This window comes from Gorilla gorilla, chromosome 3 (assembly GCF_029281585.2).
Source record: "Gorilla gorilla gorilla isolate KB3781 chromosome 3, NHGRI_mGorGor1-v2.1_pri, whole genome shotgun sequence".
Taxonomy (NCBI): Eukaryota; Metazoa; Chordata; class Mammalia; order Primates; family Hominidae; genus Gorilla; species Gorilla gorilla.
Window position 1 is genome coordinate 49,161,948 of NC_073227.2, and position 17,691 is coordinate 49,179,638.

The 17,691-nt window shown below is 39.9% G+C and overlaps 1 protein-coding gene across 21 annotated transcripts in view; it reads right to left on the bottom strand.

Moving 5' to 3' along the window:
* Positions 1-17,691, bottom strand: part of APBB2 (amyloid beta precursor protein binding family B member 2) — a 398,493-nt gene that overhangs the window by 326,644 nt on the left and 54,158 nt on the right. For 20 of the 21 annotated variants that reach the window (XM_063705242.1, XM_063705243.1, XM_063705241.1 and 17 more), the window contains one exon: positions 368-523. The exons of the other annotated variant lie outside the window; for it this stretch is intronic. The gene's annotated coding sequence lies outside the window, so the exon portion shown is untranslated. The remainder of the gene's footprint in view (positions 1-367; positions 524-17,691) is intronic. 21 annotated transcript variants of the gene reach the window in all.

Sequence of the window (17,691 nt, forward strand, 5' to 3'; positions counted from 1 at the left end):
CATGAGGCTGGACGCCGCTTTCTCCCCAAAATAAAGCCAAGACCATTGAAGTTGGCATAGGTGGCTTCTAGTTGTGGCTTCTTCCAATATTTGTGCCAACGTCCTTCTCTCTTCTCTGAGAGAGGAGAGGAAGATGAGAAAGAGGATAGACAGAGGAGAGGAAAAGGAAGAGAAGGAAAGGAAGACATCATTACACTATACACAAAAGGCTATCAGCATGTATCTTCCATTTACACATGCTGGGACTCTCACAAATAACTGAAAATAATCATTTGGGGTGGTCTCCAAAATGAGCCTGGAAGGAACAAAACAACTTTTCCCTATCCGGCCCAATCCGCTTTATCCAGACTCTCTTACTTATACCAACCTGATTTTGCTTAAATTATTGTCAGCCTCAGCTTTTCACAGGAGCTTTCTTTTATGGATTTTCCATCCAGCAAATGTTTCTGTTCCACGGCTGGGCAGATCCGACCACAGCATGCTTGGCTACAGACCGCAGCAGCTCACCCACAGCAACTCCAACCTGGGGGGGCAAAGGCCAGAAGCCATTATAAGGACTCAAAGTCACCAACTTTCTCTCTCTCAAGGGCACATATTTGGCAGGATAACCTCAAACATGTTCCCAACGTTCAAAATCATTATAAACAGAGGCAACAGCTTACAAGGTATCCTAAAGACAAGTGTGGGCTATTCTGAGGGGAGGACTGAAATATTTAATCATTTATTGAAAAGGTTTGGCCTAGTGATTATGCTCTGTTTGTGGGAAACTGAAAAGCCAGATGTTTTAATTAACCATGGAAAACACAAGCTACAACTAAAATTTCATGAACATACTGATCTGCCCCGTGGAAAACCACAGGAATGTTCTGGCAGGGCTCAGTCTGAATTCTTGGGACACAGAGGGCTGGAATCATTCCCCTTAGGAACTGAAACAGAAAATTAACTTGCTCAATATGCTTTAAAAAGTAAAGCGAAACCCAGATTTAATCTCAAATATAAAACATTACAGGACTTCAAAGGGCACCACAAAAAGACACATAAGTGGGGGCTATAAAAAAAATCTAATGCGGTTCAGGATTTAGAATATATTTACATTGCAATGTGAATGGTGTAATAGAAAATTTTATAGGCTACATAATCCAAAGGGGAAACGAATAATCTTTCATTTCCTAATAGAGGAAATTATATATGAAACCAACATTCAACAAGTAAATCATAAATATTATCAAACGTATAATATAACTGGGCAAAAGGAATCCCTTAACTATCCTGCTGCCAAACATGCGGCCTAGCCCACAGGCGCTACCATGCTTTAGCTAGAGGAATCAGGGCTTAAGGAAAAACAGTGTGGAAATAACTTATGTTCACTGGTGGTGCAGCTAGCAATTCTGGCACAGAAAACTCAATGAGGGAATCTTATGAAAGCAATTAGTGAACAATAAGAGCTAATAGATTAAGAAGTCTTCATTTGTTAATTATAGTAACAGTTATGACGACATCTGTATATGCCAAATATTGAAAGTCTATTCAAGAGGGGACAGGACAAATGTTATTTTCAGATACTGGGTCCACAGTTCTATTTCTGTAAATCAAAACAGTCCTCGTCACAAGTGTGCTAAGCATAACATTACATTAATCTCTACCTTCAGTTGAAACCTCAGTCCCAAAAATCATCTTGAAAGGAACAGCAGAAAAAAAGCAAGATATCAAGTTATATATGTATGGTATGATCCCAATTTTGTTCTACAAACTGAGTGCATATAATCTAAAGACACCTAAGTGTGAACAACAGCACTTTTGGGTTATGGAATGGGAAGCTATTTGTATTTTCTTTCTAGTATTTTCCAAATTTTCTACAATTAACATGTATTTTAAGAGAATTTTTAAATAAGGGGTTTAAGACTGCAGGAATACAAATCAGAAATGGGGTATCTATGCTATATTAGCCTGATCTTTGGTCTGCCTCTTATCTGAACAGAGCTAACAAATGAAGAAGTATTTATCTGATCACAGAAGTTCTTAATTTACACGTTCAAAACCCAAGTGTCCAGTAACACTTCCAGTGAGGAACAACACTTTCCTAGAAATAAAACATTCTTTTTTACTCTGCAAACTTGCCACAGACAGAGAACCATAGTTGTTTCCCTCCCTTACCTATCGCATCCAAACTTCTCTATCACTGGCCATGCCATAAAACTGTCACTAAGTTAAAAGAACGGGCTGGGCATGGTGGCTTATGGCCTGTAATCCCAGCAATTTGGGAGGCTAAGGCCAGAGGATCACTTGAGCCCAGATGTTCAAGACCAGCCTGGGCAACAAAGAGAGGCCTTGTCTCTACAAAAATTTAAAAAATTAGCCGGGCATGTTGGCACATGCCTGTGGGCCCAGCTATTTAGGAGGCTGAGGTGGGAAGGTCACTACAGCCTGGGAAGTCGGGGCTGCAGTGAGCCATGTTCACGTCACTATACTCCAGTCTGGGAGACAGAGTGAGACCTTGTTTCAAATACATAAATAAATTAAATAAATAAAAGAATGCCTCCTGGTGTTACCTACTCACAGGAGCAGGGCCCTTAATGACTCCTGGCACACTCATTTCTGATGCTCTTGGCATCCTGAAAAACACAAGACACAATGGTGGAATCTTTACACTGGGGCCTTGGCAACCCATTGCTCTAATAAGCCCGTGCCCAGAGAGGTAAAATGTCTTTCCCTCAGCCACACAGCCAGCAAAGCAGGAATGAGAGTCCAGATCATTTGCCTCCACTTTGACCAAGTGCTCTTTCCACCACTATGACATTTCAGCATGAACTCTTGGAAATAAACTTTGTACAAATCACGTGCAGGTATTAAATTCATACCAGCAAAACCAGAAGAACAAGACAGAAATTTATTCTACCAAAAATGAAACGCATGCAGGAGAAAAAGTGAAGACTCAATCCTAGGCTAAAAAAGACACAGCTCTGCCTGGAACATGTTCAACTGAAGAAACAATGAGTGCACTGTGCTTGGGCAGCAGGTGTCCTGAACAGAAACTGCCTATCATACCGAAAGCTTTCTGGTCCTAGCACTGGCCCTGTTGATAACACTACAGTCCCACTGTTCAAAGAAGAACAAAAGGCTTTCAACAAGATAAAACTACACCTGCACCAAGCCACCTGTGAGAGACAGGAAAGATGCATGCACCAGTGTTAGAAATAATAAATGTCTGAAGGCATCAAGTCTGGCCTCTTACTTCCAAAATGACCCAAGTCTTAAGGGAAAGACATTAGTGGTTTCAAAAATTAAGAGATGCCAGGCACGGTGACTCATACTTGTAATCCTAGCACTTTGGGACGCCAAGACAAGTGGATTGCTTGAGCCCAGGAGTTTGAGACCAGCCTGGGCAACATAGTGAGACCCTATCTCTACAAAAAATTTTAAATATTAGTCCAACATGGTGACTCATGCCTGTAATCCTAGCACTCTGGGAGGCTGAAGCAGGCAGATAACTTGAGGCCAGGAGTTCAAGACCAGCCTGGCCAACATGGCAAAACCCTGTCACTTCTAAAAATACATAAATTAGCAAGGCATGGTGGCACACGCCTGTAACTCCAGCTACTCAGGTGGCTGAGGCAGGAGGATCACTTGAACCCAGGAGGAGGAGATTACAGTGAGCTAAGATAGCAGCACTGTACTCCAGCCTGGGCAACAGAGTAAGACTGTCTCAAAAAAAAAAAAAAAAAAAAAGGCTGGGCATGATGGCACATGCCTGTGGTCCAGCTATTCAGAAGGCTGAAGTGGGAGGATTGCTTGATCCTGGGCAGTTGAGGCTGCAGTGAGCTGAGGTCTCACCACTGCACTCCAGCCTGGGCAAGAGAACAAGACCCTGTCTCAGAAAAAAAAGAAATAAAGAAAACAATAGTCACTAATAATTAAAATAATCCTAATCCTTCATCACTTATGTCCACACAGCCTTGGAGTAAGAGCAGGCTTTTTTCTCTCTTCTTCAAGATTATTTCTTTGAAACACTGCTTACTTCCACTTTTTGTGTTACATCTACCTATGGTATCCACGCCACACCAATCAGAAACCCAGGAGTCTCACAAAATGGAATAGCCTGAAAAGCCAGGGGAGAGAGGAGGACAGATGGCAATGACAAACTCAGAAACAATCCCTGAAAGGTCTTTATTGAGCTCCCTTCTCGTCATCCTTTCCCGACTGTGCATCAGGGCAACAAAAGCATGAACTGTGAGGCTGCTCATAAAGCTGCGGCCTGGGCTGATGTGATCTGGCTTTGTGAGAGCCCGAACAAACACAATGGCTCTGTCCCGCCTCAACTGAGAAGTGAGGCGCTGGGTGAAAAAAGAAAATGCTTTTTCTCCACCCAAAACCACTTCTCAAATCCCTACCATATATTCCCGTGACGGATCCTGAAGGCAACACAATGTCAGCAGTTTATTTATTCCCTTTGATGCCTCAGTTCTAACAGTAAACATTAATGTCTGCAGCAGGCAAACGGAATCAGGGTCTTGTTGGTATTTCACAATGAAATCATAGCTTTGTGGTGAGTATTGTTCCAGTAACACCTTAAAGTCATTTGTAAGATAATGAGGGTAAGTTTAAATGTAGCAGTCTGATAAAATAACCTCTAACCCAAGAATCACAAAGTAGATTACAGCTTACTGAAGTCACCAAATTATTTTTCTCAACAGAAGACTAAACAGAAATGAGAACTGGATTTGATTCATAGATTGTGAAATCCTTTTTTATTCAAAACCTTGGTCATATGTCAGTTGGTCTTTGGCCTCCGTGAATGGATCTGGCAAAATGTGCACCCAGACACTGCCACCATTTGAGGATCTTCAATGTTTGGCCAGCATTTTTTTTTTTTTTTTTTTGAGACGGAGTTTCCCTCTTGTCTCCCAGGCTGGAGTGCAGTGGCACAATCTCAGCTCACTGTAACCTCCACCTCCTGGGTTCAAGCGATTCTCCTGCCTCAGCCACCCAAGTAGCTGGGATTACAGGCGCGCACCACCACACCCGGCTAATTTTGTGGTTTTAGTAGAGACAGGTTTCACCATGTTGGCCAGGCTGGCCTCAAACTCCTGACCTCAGGTGATCCACATGCCTCAGACTTTTTTGTTTTTACTAATGTCACAGGGAAGGTCTCTCCTTTTCAAGCCTGATTCCAGAAATATCCACCAAGCCAATTCAACACAGCTGAAATTTCTATGTCAAAATGACCAGGCAGACAAGGCAAGAAGGAACACACTGGAGCCCACTCCTCTAGGGCTGTGAAAATTTGTTTAATTTTGGGAACCATTGATTTACTGCATTAACTTACTTAAAAAAAAAAGTATTGGAATATTTTTATTATAAAAATTAGATTTACAGTATTGATAAATTTACAGGTTAAAAAGTCTGGGAAAGAAGAATATAAATTGTTTGAAAGAATGAGTGCTCGTTAAAAAAAATTTTTCTTTCAAAAAGAATCTATCACAGGTAACCAAAAAAGAACTATTATGAAAACCGAAACTGGCATCCAACAAAGTCTGTGACTGATAACATTAGGGCAGTTTGGAAAAGGGTTCATGTAATAACTTTCCCTGTAGGATTTCAACTAGGGGAAGGCGAATATTAATTAATTAATAGGTTCACTAATGTTTTTAAAGCTGTTCTGAAACAAGGGATGAAGAAATTAACAGATTTAGAGGTTGTGGTTCCAGGTCTGCTACTTATGACCCAAAGATAACTAACAGCCTCTTTAACCTCTGTTCCATCATCTATAAAACTAGGATGATACTATTAGCCAACCTCATGGGGCTGTCAACCATTCAAACTGAATATGAAAGCATTATTGAAACTATAAAGCACTATATTCATCCAACAAATATTTACTAAGAAACCACTACGCTGCTAGATGTGGCATTACCAATACAACCACGAACACTAAGACACAGCTCTTTCTGCACGGACTGACTCTAAAGGAAGCTGTGATCTGTGGGAAGGCTCAGGGGGCTAAAGGAACATGCAGGCAGCACCTAATCGGAATTCCAGACAAACACCAGGTATTGTGACGTTCCCAATACTTCTGGAAGGAAGTTTATCAGTGAAAAGTGATAGTGTCATTTTTAATTTTGGTTGCTTGTTAGCTCATTCATTTAGTACATTTTTTTAGTGAGCAATCACTATGTATCAGGTACCATTTTAGGTGATGGAGACTGGCACTAAAAAAAAATTTCTGCTTTAATGGGGCTGACATTTTGGTCATTCTTCATCTGTAGGAAATATAAAATACATATAGGAAATAGAAACGAGCAGCAATGCTACGTCTGCTTCAATACAATGATTTTTTTTAACCAAAGTATCCATGCAAAAGTGTTAAAAGGAATATTCTAACTGATCTGTATACAGTAAAATATTTTATTTCTTATTTTAATCTCCAGGCCACATTTTACAATATACCAAATAACTACCACCATATGAAGGGCACTCTGAGGTTTGAAGGATTACAATTTATGTGTTTTGGCATACAATGGAACACTCCCCAACACTTTTTTTTTTACCCCAGGAAAAAAGAACACATGCTGAATTCATCCAGTAATAACCCCAGTTTTAACACGGGGAATATCAATTATTTTAGAAGTATTTCCTGTAGTCATTATTTTAAAGAGTAAAAAAAAAATTAAATTATTTTAGAAACTAAACTCAAGTTCAACTTTAACATGCCAAAAGTCTGTCTTAGCAAAGTTTCTTTTTAAAAAAAAAAATTTTATTTAATTAAAAGTCCTGAGAACTAAGCTGTGCAGGACATGTCAGCCCTACTGTACAAAAAATTCAATATGGGATGGAGGGGAAAGGGCTGAGGAAAGGGGGGAGAAAGAAAGAGAAGGGAAGGCACAGACGTTAAGATCTACACATTAATCTCTAATAATCTGAAAATCCATGCACTCAACAACACTAAAAGCCAATGTTCAAAATATTGCATAAAAAGGATGAATATCCAGGTAAAAGTGACCAAGATGTTACTCAACTCCAGAGCAAGGGTTCCCAAACCTGGGGTAATATGATTTGACTGTGTCCCCACCCAAATCTCATCTTGAATTGTAGCTCTCATAATCCCCATTTGTCATGGCAGGGACCCAGTGGGACGTAACTGAATCACTGAATCATGGGGGCAAGTTTTTCCCATGCTGTTCTCATGATAGTGAGTAAGTCTCACGAGATCTGATGGTTTTATAAAGAGCAATTCCCCTGCACACACACTCTTTCCTGACACCATGTAAGACATGCCTTAGCTCCTCCTTTGCTTTCCACCATGACTGTGAAGCCTCCCCAGCCATGTGGAACTGTGAGTCCATTAAACTTCTTTCTCCTTATAAACTACCCAGTCTTGGGTATTTCTTCATACCAGTATGAAAATGGACTAATACACTGGGGTTCTTACATAAAATACAAAGCCCAAGTACTCTGCATCATTTTTCAACTGTTCCCAGATGATGCTAATACAGCCATGGTTGGGAACCACTGATTTACTGTATTTTACTTAATGAGAAAAAATATTGGAATATTTTTATTATAATAATGGGCAACTGTTTTGCTAAGGGCTTTTCATTAATCTTCACACCCATCCTGAAGTAGGAAGTGTTATTTGCCTTCTTTTAAAAGGAGAAACTTGAGCATGAAAAGGTCAAATAACTTGACTGGTGTTACACAGCTTTTAAATCAAGGGCCTGGGGTTTTAATCTACGTCTTATCCGTCCTATATTTTCTTAGCATTCTGATCTGGTGAACTTTAGCAAGCTAACAGACTTTCTTCCACTCTAGTCTAAGGAAGTTATATGACTACTCATCTTATTAATATACCATAGGCATTAACGTTTTCCGAACTTAAATCCCCAAATTTACCAATAAATTGTGTAATTCAAGAGGATGTGAAAAACATGTATTAAGTGTTGTCTATTTAGAGCATTGGGGAAGTAGCAGGTTAGGTGTCTAGTTATTTTGATTAACTTCCAACTTAAGATTAGTAAAAGGCATGCTTCCGGTCTCAGGGAATAAATGTTCCTTCATCAAAACTAGACTACCTAGAAAGAAGCTGGAAACGGTGAAGTCTAGATCATTAGGAATTATTGCCAAAGCTAACACCTTTTCACAATTCCATGCTGTCATTAGTGTCATTCCTTCTATCTATACTGCCCTGCCCTACTACTCTGTCAATTCTTCATTCCTCAAGGTCCAGCCCAAATATTACTGCCCTCATGAAGCCTTCCCCAATACAGCAACAGAAATAATTCCCGAAGGCTTTGCAATTTTCATTGCTTCTCCTATCATACATAGCAGGCTGATGTTCATTTCAGTAATATATATGCCTTATCCTGAAAGAATCTCTACAACATCTTACCTCCTCACCGTTTTTTGTTTGTTTGTTTGTTCTTGAGATGGAGTCTCATTCTGTTGTCCAGGCTGGAGTGCAATGGCCCGATCTCAGCTTACTGCAACCTCCACCTACCAGGTTCAAGCGATTCTCCTGCCTCAGCCTCCCGAGTAGCTGGGATACAGGCAACCACCATCATGTCAGGCCAATTTTTGTATTTTTGGAGGGACGCAGTTTCACTATTTGGCCAGGTTGGTCTTGAACTCCTGACCTCAGGTGATCCGCCCACCTTGGCCTCTCAAAGCGCTGGCCCAGACCTCTCCCAATCTACTGCACCACAACTCTTGGACTTCTGTGCCCCTAACATTCTAACTCCATACTGCATCCATGCTCAAGAGACACATTTCTTTACATTTTCATACAGGTAATCTTGAGGTGTGTCTTATCTTTTTTTAATGGCATTTTAAAGATGTGGGGCAATGTTTATCTTAAAATTGTTAACATATAATGATGGCTCTTACAAAGATGCCATCTTACAGTCAACGCATTGCAGAGACTATCTTAGTGCATCTTCCCTTCCGCTGCTCTACAACAGTGCTGTTCAACAGAACTTTCTTCAATTATGGAAATGTTCCATATTTGTATTGTTCAATACAATAGCCACTAGGCACACGTGCCTTGAAATGCAGCTAACTAGCATGACTGAGGAGCTAAATTTTTAATTTATTTAATTTTAATTAATGAGATTTATCTACATGTTTACCAGTTTATTTCTTCATTATTCCTTTTTGCATCTCAGCCCTTCCTCCTGGAATCTCTCCTTCCTGAAGTATATCCTTTAAGAAGTTTCTTAGAAAAGATCTTCTGTGGTAAAATCAGGTTTAGGTTTTTCGGAAAGAGTATTTTGCTTTTTCCTTGAATGACAGCTTTTTTGGCATACAATCAATATTTTCTTTTAGCGTTTTGAAGATATTTTTCCACTAATTTCCAGCTTCCATTGTTGCTGTTGGGAAGTCAGCTCTCAGTCTGATAAACAATCTGCCTTTTTTTCTGGCTGTTCTTAAAGATGGTCTTCTTATTTTTTTTAAGTGAATTAAAGTTTCTTTATGTCTAGTATGAATTTTTTTATTTATATGTTGTGCTTCCCTTATCAGCCCATAAATTACTTAGATTTAAGGAACACTGGCCATTTATGTCATTCATAAACTCTCTCTGGAAATTATATATACATTAGATCTCCAAATAGTACTCCTAACCATTTACTCTTATTATCTTTCTGGAACTCAGAAGAGATCTCGTCATGACTGTTATATCCTTCAACTACTTTCATGTTTTTCTTCTCCCTTATGCTACTTTCTGGTTAATTTCTTCAAATTTTTTTTCTAGTTCATTTTTCTAGTTCACCTATTTCTAATCTAATTTATTTAGTTTTTATTTCAACTGTTCTAATATTTCCTTAGGTCTTGGTTTTCCAAATCTGCCTGGTCAATTTTGCATTTAGTTGTGATTACATGTTTTCTTTCTTAAAATATTTCATACCTAGTAATTTTATATTCTGTATCAGATAATTCTAATATCTAAAGTCCTTAGGGTTCTAAATCTATTGTTTTTCACTTGTTTCTTTCTTTTTTTTTTTTTTTTTTTCTTGAGATGGAGTCTCACTCTGTCGCCCAGGCTGGAGTACAGGGGCGCAATCTCCGCTCACTACAAGCTCCGCCTCCTGCATTCACACCATTCTCCTGCCTCAGCCTCCCGAGTAGCTGGGACTACAGGCGCCCACCACCATGTCCGGCTAATTTTTTTTGTATTTTTAGTAGAGACGGGATTTCACTGTGTTAGCCAGGATGGTCTCGATCTCCTGACCTCGTGATCTACCCACCTCAGCCTCCCAAAGTGCTGGGATTACAGGCATGAGCCACCGCGCCCGGCCTTCACTTGTTTCTGATGACTAGCACTCCTGATGGCTTGTTTTCTTGTAGGACTGGAGATCTTTGATTCTGTATGCCGATTTGATTGATGTTAGTCAGGAAAATCCTAAGGTCTAAAGTGAAGATGCCTTCCTCCTGAAAGGATTTGCACTTGCTTCTGCCAGAAGCCAAAGGGCACTATCTTCCTAGAGCCACTTTAGGTCCTCTTACAAATAAGTACTGGTGGAATGCAGGCTCTTATACCTTGCCACTGACCCAAGACTTAGTCTCTAACCACAATGGTGATATTAGAGGTGGAGTATTCCTTATCCACAATGCTTGGGACCAGAAGTGTTTTGGATTTCAGACATTTTCAAATTTTGGAATATTCTGCAGAATATATACTTGCTATGCCTTCCTAATCCAAAAACTATGAGCATTTTCCTTTGAGTTTCATGCCCATACCCCAAAAGCTTCAAATTTTAGAGTATTTTCAATTTTAGATTTTCAGATTAGGGATGTTCAACCTGTAGCATTTGCTCTTCAGGTAACCTATCTTTTGTGTTTGCTTACACATAAAGCTTGGGTTTTACCTTACCCTTTGATGCTTGGTTGAACTACTTGAAGTGAGAGACTTTGGAGATGTCTTAGTTCTTGTGGTCTCAGAAGTACATTAAAAAATGTTTTATCCAGAATATAATGCTTTAGTGGAAAAGTGTGTTATTCAGTCTACCGTACTGCTAGGAACCTAAGCAGTATTAGTCTTAAACTAATCATCTTCTCCCAAAACCTACTTTTCCTCCTTTGTTACACATTTTGCTAAATGGCACCATTCACTCTCACCCAAATCTGCAACCCAAAATTACAGGTACCAGTGACCCTTCTCTTTCCTCTACTATCTCATCTGTAACTAGGCAACAAGTCCGGAAATCTTACCGATCAAAAGTAGGTTTCCATTTATGTTTCTGATCTTGGCACCTAGTAGTACAATCTTAATCTTCAAGGCCAAGTCAAGATAAATGAGGCAGAATTAAAACCTAAATCCTGCATTCTTACTAAATGAAGGAGCTTTATTATGAAGGAAGCATAGAATACAGGAAAGTGGAGGAATTGAGTTTCACGCAGATCTAAAAAGAACTGGCACTCCGGCTGTCAGAAACATAATCACATTTTCGAGGAGGGGTTTAATTTTAGTGAAACAAAATTATCTGTCATGATAAATTAATACTAATTTGAATTTTACTGGTTTTGTAGTTTTGTTTGAATTTGCTCTATAAATCTATCACTGCTTTACAGTTAAGTAAGAGCTAGACGTGTAAGGAGTTTATACCTAGTTTATATTGAAGCTCCATCATAATAAAAATATTTATTACTGAGGATTTGTGAGAAATGTTTCCTCTAAATAGAGGTCCATAAATTACTGAGATTTAAAAAACAATGCTCTTTATATACTTCACCACCCTTGATACATTTATCATTCTCTCCATAAATGAATGGAGAGAAATGGAACACAATCGCACATGCAAGAAATCATTTGCTAAACTCCAATTTCTCCCCAGTTCTCCAGCTGTTTGAACTATGTCATTACTGATTAACCTTTGGAGGCAGCAGGCCTTGTTTTTTTCCTCCAACAGAGATGGCTTCTAATAGGAAAAATGACTGGAAACACTTCTCTGCCCAGCTCCTACCATTATACCCGCTTCTACTAGAATTTGTAAAATAACACAAATGTACCTGGCAATAGTACAACCAATCAAATGTCTCCAACAAAGGATGGTCCTTGCCTTAAGGAAGTCCATTTCCTGGTTGCGTTTCCATAACCAGGAATTTTGGGAAATATGGCATTGTTTTTCTGAATGAGTAAAGAAACTACCAATCATTTCTTTTAAACTTCTAGATTTTTATTCTCTATGGACTGTAAACTTTCACATCTTCATTTTAAAAGTCCTGTGCCATAATTTTACCCTACAAGTCCTGTCTCCCTGAAATGTGTAAAACCAAGCTGTAGCCCAACTCTCTCATGCACACTTTATCAGGATCTCTTGAAATTGTGTAACCTAGACCACAGTCACTTATACTGGTTCAGAATAAACCTCTTTAGATATTTTGGCAGAATTTGGATTTTTCCCATATTCAGTGTTTTTTGGTCCCAAAACTGATTAAAAATTACCTTGTGTTTTAGAAGTCCTATGCCAAGATAGAACTTTCTCTCTCCAACATATGTGCTCATGTGTCAACATCTATGTTTCTCCTCCCACAAGGTCCAACTCAATCAGAACCAAAAGGGAGATCACAGCATATCCATGCAATCCCTGGCTGGAGAGAGGGGGCACCCTAGGGCCTGGAGTTACGCAGCTGACTGGCAGAGGTCAGTACCCAGTTCTACCCAGTGTGGCCACCCGATCCAACTCTGTGACTCATTTTAAATCATAAGTAGTTTGAACAAAGACTTAAAATTAATGGGTTTGGTCATCATTAAAGTTTATTTTTAAACGTCAAGTAATTTGGCATTTTACTAACAACAACTTGAGGATATCCACAGTGTATGAAACACCAACTCTTGTTTCAATAAAAGTCTAATGAAAGTTTCTCAAATTCTGAAACCTAATTCCAGGATTCTTATTTGGAACTGCTTTTTTTGTTTTTGTTTTTGTTTTTTTTAATCAGAGTACATTAACTCAGGGGGAAAATGAGATTATCTTTTGATTCAGAGAGAAACAGAACATTCCACTGATAGTTTAAAAATAACACAGTGACCACAGATAACTGTAATTCAGCAATTCTCAAATTCAGATTCTGGGTCAGGGCACAAGATTACGCGTCTTTAACAAGCACAACTGATTGTAATGCTGATGGTCTAGAGGAAACTTGATGGGAAACACTGATCTATTCAACACTTTTTAAAAGTAAACTTTAGTACTATTTCTACCTAGTCAATAAAATAAAGAAGGAAGGAGAAAGGAGGACGAATAAGAGAGAATCCAAAAGACACACTACCCAGACAGACTACTCAGACAGACGAGACAGTCAGGCAGACATGGTGCTACCCGTCAAGCATGCAGGAAAGCAGCTTTCATGGAATAACATTCCTAAACTCTTGCCTAATAAATTATGCTGAGAGCTGCTGCTAAGAATTTTTTAAACCAACTCAAAGCAAAAAACGAGCTATTCACCCAATCAACAGGTGAAATCAAGTCACAGACTAGTATGGGGTTTGGCAGATTTCAGGCCCTCCAGAAATATCTGTTTAATTGAGAAGCAACTCCAGCTCTAGCTAGAAATCTACTTAACCACAAAAGTGGAATCATAATGAATTTGATCGTATCTTATTTTTCCCCTGTGTTTGTTTCCTCGGGGCATCTATAATAGCTGAATTGGAAATGGAACCACAAGTATTATAACAACATTTGTTGGAAAGTTCATCCTGTATTTTAGTAGTACATAAGTTGACAGATATGGCTTTATGAATTGTTCTCAGAGACTTAAAAAAAAAAAACCCTGAACTTTCTAAAAATTACATCCATTATCCACCAAGTAACATTTGCAAGCAAAACCCTCTACTAGAAAAAATGGGTGCGAAAATAGGAAAAGGAGAAGAACAGGAGGAAGAAAAGGAGAACAGGATGTACAATTAATTGAGGGGAAAAAAATCATGAGTAAAGAAGTCAGAAATAAATGTAGCTAAAAATACAAACTGCTACTTTATGGTCCAGATATTGTAATATATCATTTTTAACATAAAAGAAAAACAAATCCTCAACAGACTTCCTATAAAGGAAATTATCAGAGTTCCCGAGTACACCAGGGGTCGAGGGAAGAATCTCCATGTGCTCCGAGTATCGATAGCCAGTCCAGCTTCATTCACTCATTCATTTCTTTTCTTTCATTTCAGGAGAACATTTAGCAGTGTTTTGTTTTATTTATTTTATTCAAAGGGAAATCCTCATGTGTCACTAGCGGTGAAAATAACTTGTAAGTTAATGTCTGCTGTAAATCTGAGTACACAATTGTCTTTCACAGAAGATGGAGCAAAGTATTACGGAAAGTTCACTGGCTTCTGAGTCTGAGAGAAATGGGTTCAAATCCTGAATACGTTCCTTATCTGTGTGATCTTAAGACTCATCATTTAATATTCTGAGTCAGTTTCCTCCTCTATAAAACAAGAATCAGACGGGGCACAGTGGCTCACGCCTGTAATCTCAGCACTTTGTGAGGCCGAGACGGGCGAATCATCTGAGGTTAGGAGTTCGAGACCAGCCGGACTAACATGGGAAAACCCCGTCTCTACTAAAAATACAAAATTAGCCGGGAATGGTGGTGTACGCCTGCAATCCCCGCTACTTGGGGAACTGAGGCAGGAGAATCGCTTGAACCCAGGAGGCAGAGGTTGCAGTGACCCAAGATCACGCCACTGCACTCCAGCCTAGGCAACAGAGAGACACTCCGTCTCAAAAAAAAAACAAAAAACAAAAAACAAAAAAAAAAACAAGGATCATAACATCCACCTTCCAGATGGAGAAGGGATTAGGGATAAAGTGTTTTAAAGCGCTTGGCACAGTGCCTGGCACACAGCAAGTGGCGATTTCTATCGTCTTGCACACCGGCTGCATTTCCCTGAGGGCTCCAGAATTTTCTGGTGCAGGCAGGTCAGCACAAGGCAAATCTTCCCCCGACTATTTTTCCCTGGACTACTTTGTACTCTCTTCCAGGCTGCAAAGAGCTCCTGCATGAAAGCCCTCTTCAAATGACCTTCTGACACTAGGTTGGTGAAAGCCAACAGGCCCTTGGGAGCAAAGAGAACTTTGTCTACCATTGAACTAGAGCGAAAGAAGCCCAAGAATTCACCCCTAAATTTTTCACCCCTAGAGCAAGCTAATCCCAAACGCTCTACCGATAGGTGGGAGAGTGGAATGAGCAAATATGAGAGGTGGAATTGTAAATTTGCTTCACCACCCACACCAAGCCAACAGCACACACAACTGCTGCAATGCATGGATCTTCCTGAAATCCAGACCAGACCAAGATATGCCAAGAAACAATACAGGGGCAGTGAGAAAGAAGCTGCCAGTTCTTCGCAAATTTCCATGGCTCTTAGGTGAGAGCTACGACTCCAGGCCGCGCAGTGGCTCACACCTGTAATCTCAGCACTTTGGGAGGATGAGGTGGGTGGATCACTTGAGGTCAGGAGTTCGGGACCAGCCTGGCCAACATGGTAAAACCCCGTCTCTACTAAAAATACAAAAAATTAGCTGGGTGTGGTGGCACACACCTGTAATCTCAGCTACTCAGGAGGCTAAGGCAGGAGAATCACTTGAACCTGGGAGGCAGAGGTTGCAGTGAGCCGAGACTGCGCCACTGCACTCCAGTCTGGGCGACAGAGTGAGACTCCACCTCAAAAACAAAACAATCAAACAAACAAAAGAGCCACGGACTCCAAAGTGCATTTCCCAAGGTAATCTTACTTGTAATTAAGAGAAGTGGGATATTTGTGGGGACAAAAAAAATGGACTCTGGAGCCAGACTGCCTGGGTTCAAAGCCTGGCTCCACACTCTCTAAGCTGTGTGGCCTTGGACATGTCACGCAGGATAGGCATAATGATACCAACTAACTCACAGGGCTGCTGTCAGAATTAAATAATACAGCAAACACCTGAGTTGGCTATTATTACTATGAAAATTACATCCATTTCCCATTAATGAGTCAGAGGTGAAAAGAGTATATTCTTTTCTCAGAAAAGGATACCTATTTCTCTAAGAGTTTATGTCTAAGAGGCTATGCCCAAACGGAATCATATTTTAGACACACTAAGAAGTCATTCTGGTTTGTTGAAAGCAGTAGCTCTATGCTACAGTGGCATCAAGAACATCTGGAAAACTTTTCCAAAAGGTACATGTCTGGGCAACAGGTCTGGTTTGGAGCCCAAAATGTGTATTTTGACAAAGCAATGTCATTCTAATGCACACATGGAGGTGAGAAACACTGGTTGAAACCAAGTCCCAACTCTACAAGACAGGTCTTTCCCAGGAGGACGGGAATAGTTCAAGGGTGTTGAGGGGTATCACTGCCCACAAAAATGCCTCTGCAACCTGTATGCTGCTGCCCGAAATTCTTTTAGCAGGATTTTTTTTGTAGCACAAACCAGAAATACATTTTAAACTAGAAAAGGAACTAACATCGACTGAGCACCTACTACATGCCAGGCCCTTTACCCATCTGTCCCGTTTCTCAATGTCACCCCCACAGCACGGTTACTATACAAACGAGGAAACTGAGGAGCAGAGAGGTTCCTAGCATAGCCGAGATTCCATCCCAGGTGTGTCTGCCTCCTGCACCACCCTGCCTCCTAGTCTATGACCTGGGCTCAGGAATCCCGGACACAGTTCCAAATCAAGGACATGAAACTGACTAAAAGGGTAGCTTTACACCCACCCCACCTCACCCTCAGGTCCTCTCAGGTTGTACTGAACCACAATCAGACCTGAAGTTTAAAGATGTAGGAAGGAGTTCTCCACTCCCACCTCGCCACCTCCTCCAAGAGAGGACTCTAGGGCAAGTCTCAAACTCACTAGGCCTTAATGCTGCATCTGTACAAGAGAAATGTATTAGCCTTAAATCGACCTTCCCCTTTCTCTATCTCTCTCTTTTTCTTTCTCTCTCTGATAGGAAACAGGAAGGAAGAAGGGAAGGGAACAGATGAACTAATATAAAGTCAGATAAAAATGGAGAAAATAACCCAATCTACCTCAAAAGGGCTATTTTTCTATGAAGCACAAATAAGATCACAATATACACAGTAATATTAGCCGACTTACTTAACTCCTTCAGTAAATCTGCCAAGACAACAACCCATAGAGATGAGTATTAACATTCCCATTTTTCAGATGAGAAAACTGAAATGGAAAAAGGTAAAAATAACTTGTCCAAAGAACTACAGTTTATGAATGCAAATTCAAACCCAGGATTATATCTAACCTTTTCAACTCTTAGGCCTAGTATCCTATCTTGTTGATAAAATCACTATGTAATCTGTCAATTCTTATACAGATATTACTTTTCCCTTACTAGGAAATTTTCATGAGCTATAAAGTGCCTCTAAGCTGCAGAAAAAGCAAAGGGATGTGAATAGTCTATAAACTGCAATCTCATCCCTGGAATAAGTAAGAGAAGCTTGTAATCCTATTTTCAGCTTAATGAATAGAAAATAAATAGAAGCATCCAAAGAAAATGAAAGCAAGCAAGAAATAACATTAAGGAAGGAAGCAATAGGCTTAAGGGCAAAAAAAAAAAAAAAAGAAGAAGAAGAAGAAGAAAACATCACAGGATGCTATTTTGCGGATACTGGAGAAACAATGCTTTTGGGAAAACATCAAGGATGAAAAACAAGGCCACGGAGGTGATTCAGACAACAGTAATGCAGTGATCCAGGG